The 5,628-nt window shown below is 48.2% G+C and overlaps 1 long non-coding RNA gene across 1 annotated transcript in view; it reads right to left on the reverse strand.

The window, feature by feature from the left end:
• Positions 1–1,133: 1,133 nt before the first annotated feature.
• Positions 1,134–5,628, reverse strand: part of LOC111815560 — a 9,771-nt gene continuing 5,276 nt past the window's right edge. Inside the window, exon 3 of the long non-coding RNA XR_002820239.1 lies at positions 1,134–4,156. This is a non-coding gene — a long non-coding RNA (uncharacterized LOC111815560). The remainder of the gene's footprint in view (positions 4,157–5,628) is intronic.

Raw genomic sequence — 5,628 nt, forward strand, 5'->3', positions numbered from 1 at the left:
TTTACCCTGTAACTTTTTAGCCTGCTGCTCTTGCTATGCAACAATGCCACTTAAAGATGCTTAAGAGCAGTTATCCTCTGGGTTAGAATAATCATTATGAGAAAAGACTAAGAAGAGGGGCCCGGGATAGCTCAGTGGCATAAGTGCCTGCCTGTCAAGTGCAAGGTCCCAAGTTCAATTCCCAGTACCCCGCATGCTGGGAAGCATGCCATCTTCCTTTCCCAAGCACTTCGTGCCAGGTTCTCAGTAGTATATATACAAAGGAGGGATCACCAAGGGATGACCAAGGAAGCAGACAAGACCCACTCAGAGTAGGACTGCAGCCAGTCTCACACCTCTGCCAACCGCAAGATTTCAGGTCACACTCCCTGCCATCGGTTTGTCCACATGCTGGCCTTTCAGGTGTGTGGGGGGGCTCATCTCCCTGTCCCACAGAAACCCCCAACTCCTTGGCAAATAAGCACCTCCTTTCTTAGCAGGGGCTGGCAGTGTTCCCTATCTGAGCCCAAATTAGTTTCTTGTGAAACACAGTAGAGTCCCCAGTGACACAGAAGAGCTGTAGAACTGCAAGTCCTGATCAGCTCCCAGGATGAATCACTGCTGTCCCCCACCCAGAAAAATTTCCATGCATGACGCACACTGGATTCCAAGTGCGTTCCTTCCACCCACACTCTGCCACTTGTCTTAATATAGTACTTGTACAAGGAAGCCCAAACTTTTAGTCACGCCTCAAAAGGAAAATGAAGCTGAGAATTTATATGCTTACAACCAAGGACTAGAAATATGAAACATGCTTTAATTACACATCCATCCTCTTGAACTGTTCCCCCCATTAATTAAAGCAAGGAATGTTCCAGCATATTATACGGACAAAGTGTTTCCCCACCTACACATTCATCTTCTTTAGCCATTTGGTTAAGCATCACATTTTACACATTCCCAGCTCCCAGCAGTTCGCAGGCCATTCGGGATGTAACAGGTCTATTTGAGTAAAGGTTGCCAGGTATACCACTGGCTCAATTCTTTGGATCTAGTGAGCCATGAATCTAGGCCTAAGCCTAGAAGACACAACTGCCTTCATTAAGAGCACAACTCGGACAGGTGTTGAGAAACATACAGCAATACAAGGATTCTAAGGAGCTTATAACTCAAACCTTTATTTATGCTGTAAAAGGGAAGAAAAAGGATTAGTAATTACATACACGATGCAACAGAAGAGTTCTCACCGTACACAGTAACAAACAAGTACTTGTAATCACCTGTTTTTACAACTCCCATTTCACAACAGCATACTCAAAAATATTTCCCAAAGCAAACGTGAGTAGTACACTTTTAAGCTCAGACCCAGAAGTATTTCCCCACACAAGAGACTAATACACTTGAAGGTTTTTTTTTTTTTTTTTTTTTTTTTTGCGGAACCGGGGATTGAACTCAGGCCCTTGAGTTTGCCAGGGAAGCACTTATTCCACTGAGCCATCTCCTCAGCTCCAAGTTCTAAGGACAGGGACCCAAATCACGGGTTAGGAACTAAAGTACACCATCATACGTATTAAACATTTAATACGCCTCAAAACAGAAAAACCTCAAGGATAAAAATACTGATTTAAACTTTTTAAAGTGAAATTAAAGGCAAGAAACTTAAACCACTGATACGACTTTACCAACAGAAGCAACTCAAAACAATTACTAAAACGCTCCTAAATTTTTACAGAGCCTGTGTAGTAAGGCGTCTGCTTCTCCCAGTGTAGTTCTGAATCATTTAAATACCACAGTCAAACTAAAGATGCAATTATTCACTGTAACCTTACCCAAGGTAACAGGATTGTTTGCTATTAAATATCACAGCAATTTCAGTGACCACAAAGTTATTTGGCTCTTCTTGTTACAAAGACTACCAATGGAAAGGATAAAACAAGCAAGCAAGCAGAAGCTTTGCTATTACAATTACGGACCTACCACAGAAAGACTGTTTTATAAAACTTGCATACGGAATTGCTCCAGAAGTCATCACATTTATACTATGGTCACAAGCTTCAGTGACCATAAAATCTCAGTGGCTATGAATTATGAGCCCAGCAGAACCCATCTAGTCTCAAGGGCACACATAAGCTTTAAAAACCCACAAGGCAGGCATTTAGAAGTCTAACACATTTTACTCCTGGGGGTGGGGTGGGGGGAGCAAACCACACTTTCACAGCTTCAGAAAAACCACCTAAAGTTTGAGATCATTTTTCTTTTTCAGGTCATTTTTTAAATGACTAAATATTCTGGATTTTAGGCAAACCTTTTCAATTTTCTCCAGTTTTCAGCAAAACAAAACAATTTTGCTTTTTTCCTTTATCTTCAAGTTCTAAGCACTTTTACAAAATTTTCATGTAATTTTTACTGCCAAACAACACTTTAACCAGCATTAATAATTTATCATTAATTAGCATTTTCTTCACTGGCAAACCCTATTAAATCCCCGTCCACCCATACTCCCAATTCCTTCCAGCCACATCGCAACCTCTCACCCTCCCCACTCGACCACCACCCTCATCCCATCTCCTTGTCTTCATCCCCACCAATCCCAGCTCCCACCTCAGGAACCCTCCCAGTTGGAACCCCATTTTCTGAAATCTAGTCAAAAATCAAGTTTAAATAAATGCAGTAAGAAGAAATCAAGATTTGGACCAGGGGAAGCTACTAGTGGTGGACACTAGCTTGGTATGCATCATAAAGTCCCAACACCAACACATAAATAACTATCAGTATGCCCACCATTCATTCTTTTCAGCAATCTTCGATGCCATCACGATGTCCAAACTAGATATACCACTTCCAACACCCAGCACTTGGCACGATCAGCTTGTACCCTCCCAGACTAGCACAACACTTAAGTCCCCACCCTCCACAATTTGCCAACACATCCCCTACACACAAGACATTTAAAATTAACAGCTTCCCCCAACACCCAAGAGTTTCATCATCACACTAAGAATTCCTCTGGCCAGCGCTTTTGGGCAGGGAGGCGGGAGGTGACAGGTCACTGGCTCCATCTGCAAGCGCCATCTACCAGGCATCACTCTGCGTTGTGGCATCGTTAATGTTCTACAGCTTAATCTTCTTGAAGCAAGGTTCGCAGCACAGAACTAGAATGACTTGAGGCTCTATTTAGAAGTCGCAGCATCTGAAAACCTCTATCCCCAGGAAAAGAAGGGTGCCTGATGGCATTCAACGTGCCCATAGGATGGTGCTCCTGGAACAGGCATTCATTCATAGCTGCTGGCCCCTCAAAAGCCGGATGCATCTGCTCTGGATTTTTGGATTGCCCCCCATAAGCTCATCTGAAAACTCAGTGGAGGCCTAAACACAGGGCTTCCCGATCAAGGCCTGGACATATGGCACTGGAGAACTCCTCCTAAGCCTCTGGAATTCAATCTGCAGGCTTCAATTTAATCAGGCTGTTTCCTTCAGGGTCTCCCCTCCTGTACTGCTACGACTCACACACTGGCAGGGGCTCCATTTCTCCTGGTGCCATTTGCTCGCCATGATGAACACTACAGTAACAAACCACGTCCATGAGGCATGTGACTTTTAAATAAAGCTACCACTGCAGGCCCACCCAAGGGTGCACATTCAATCCCCACCCTTCTAAAAGCAGCACCAAACCCACCCCACCAATGGGGAGTGGGCCTTTCCTCCTCCACCATTACCAAAGATACCAACTCCAACAGCAGTTCCAGGCACTTTCCCAGGCTTACCACCTGATGACACGTTTAAGGGGCAACCTCACAGAGTTAGAGGGAGGAGGAAGGGTAGAGTGAGCTCACAGAAGAGATTAGCACGAAACCTAGGGAAAGTCCAGTGGGGGGCCATTGTCACCTGGAAAATAAAGGTCTGTCAATGTTACTCTCAACAAGCACCCTGCCTCAGCAGCCCCAGCCGGCAGACAGGTGCCACACCAGCCACGCATGAGGACAGCTCCTTGCCTTTGCAGCTGCTCCTCAGACCACCCCTCACCTCCAATTGAGGACTTGCCTCACTCATACCCAGACCTGGGCTCCACCAGTCTGAGTCCACATTACCTACCACCCTGGGCCAGAGCGATATGCCCCGCGAAGCTAAGTCCATCCACAAGACCAGGCCTCATTCCCAGGCAGGTTCACACCCTTGTCTGGAAAAAAAGGGGAGCTGCTGGTATTGACAAGTTTAAAATCGGCCCTCCCTGCGTGCCTGGATCTGAACTCACTGCCCATCTTCCTCCATCATTTATTTCCACGGTATCAACCAACCAGTTTCACCTGCCTCTATTTTCTCTCCTCTACACTCAACTTCCCATCTCACTCTGCCTTTTTGCATATAAACCAGGACACTGGATCAGCTTAGCCCTGTTAAGAGCCTTCTCCTGGAGGCCGAGTCCCCTTGCCCAACAGGCAGCAGGGCAGCCTGGCCTGGAGTAAAACTGCCCTCGCCATGGGTTGCTGCGGACACTTTGAGCACAATCTTCCCATGGCAGTCCTCCAATATCTACTCCTCTCACCCCCATTCTCGCAGCCCCACCCCACTTGCCCCATCCAACAAAGTCTCCCATGGTATCTCTAAATCCCTAAACTGGCCACTTCCTCCCCAACACTACACCCGAGAACCGGCCCTCCTTGTCTCTAACTCCTGCTACACGGGCCACAACTTTTGCTTTTATAGGCCCAGGTCACATCACAGGGCATTGCTCAACGGGGCGATTCCTCCACTGCCACTAGGAAAAAAGTCCCTTCCGACCTTGCCCAGGAAGCCAAATAAGGGCGGCTCAAAGTTCCCTTGTTGGCCACTCCCTCGTACTCCCCAACTGTCCTTTTCCCCCAGTGCTTTATGGGATTGAAGGCAAATCTCAAGGTCATATTTGGGAGGCGGGGGCCGCGAGCAGCCTCATTTTTCTGTGGTGTATCTGTGCGCGGTGGGAAGACGTCTGGAAGGGGGGCTCGGTGGGGGGCGGAGAGCGAGCTGGAGCTGAGGGTACAGCAGGGTGTGTGGGGACAGTGTCACCAGAGGCTGTCGCGCCCCCTCCCCCAGTCCGCCGCCCGCGGAGGCCCGAAAGAAGGGCCGGCAGAGCGTTTGGAAAATTCCACGCAGCAGCGGAAGGATCTCTGCGGAGGCGGATCACTCCCGGAGCGGGTGGGGCGAAGCGCGTGACTACTCAGGGGGCGACGCCTCGTGCTCAGCCGGTGACGTCAATGCCCGGGAGCTTGGGGTGGGGGCAGGGTTGCTGCGACCCTCTTGGTAGAATCGGAATGTATGTCGAGCACCCCAGGCTGTGCCCTCAGATGCCCGCCAGACTTAATTAACAAATGACTAGGTGCAAAATGGATGAATGAGAGGAAACAACCAGATGTCAGTTGGAGGCTTACTGCCTTGTTTTTGTCACTGTTACCAAAGACCTGAGAGGAGTGCCCTGCTGCTAGGGTAGAATACTTAAGGAGAGACAGGACGCAAGAGTGTATGGATTGGGCTGGTGAGATGGCTCAGTGGTCTAAAGCACCTTCTTAGAACAAGCTAAGCTAAGCAAAGCACAGGGACCGCGGTTCAATCCCCCAGCACCACATGCCAGCCAGCCCCGCCCCCTGGTGGGCTGAGCTGGCCACACACACACTA

This window comes from Octodon degus, unplaced genomic scaffold, assembly GCF_000260255.1.
Source record: "Octodon degus isolate 3935 unplaced genomic scaffold, OctDeg1.0 scaffold00018, whole genome shotgun sequence".
NCBI classification, from domain to species: Eukaryota; Metazoa; Chordata; class Mammalia; order Rodentia; family Octodontidae; genus Octodon; species Octodon degus.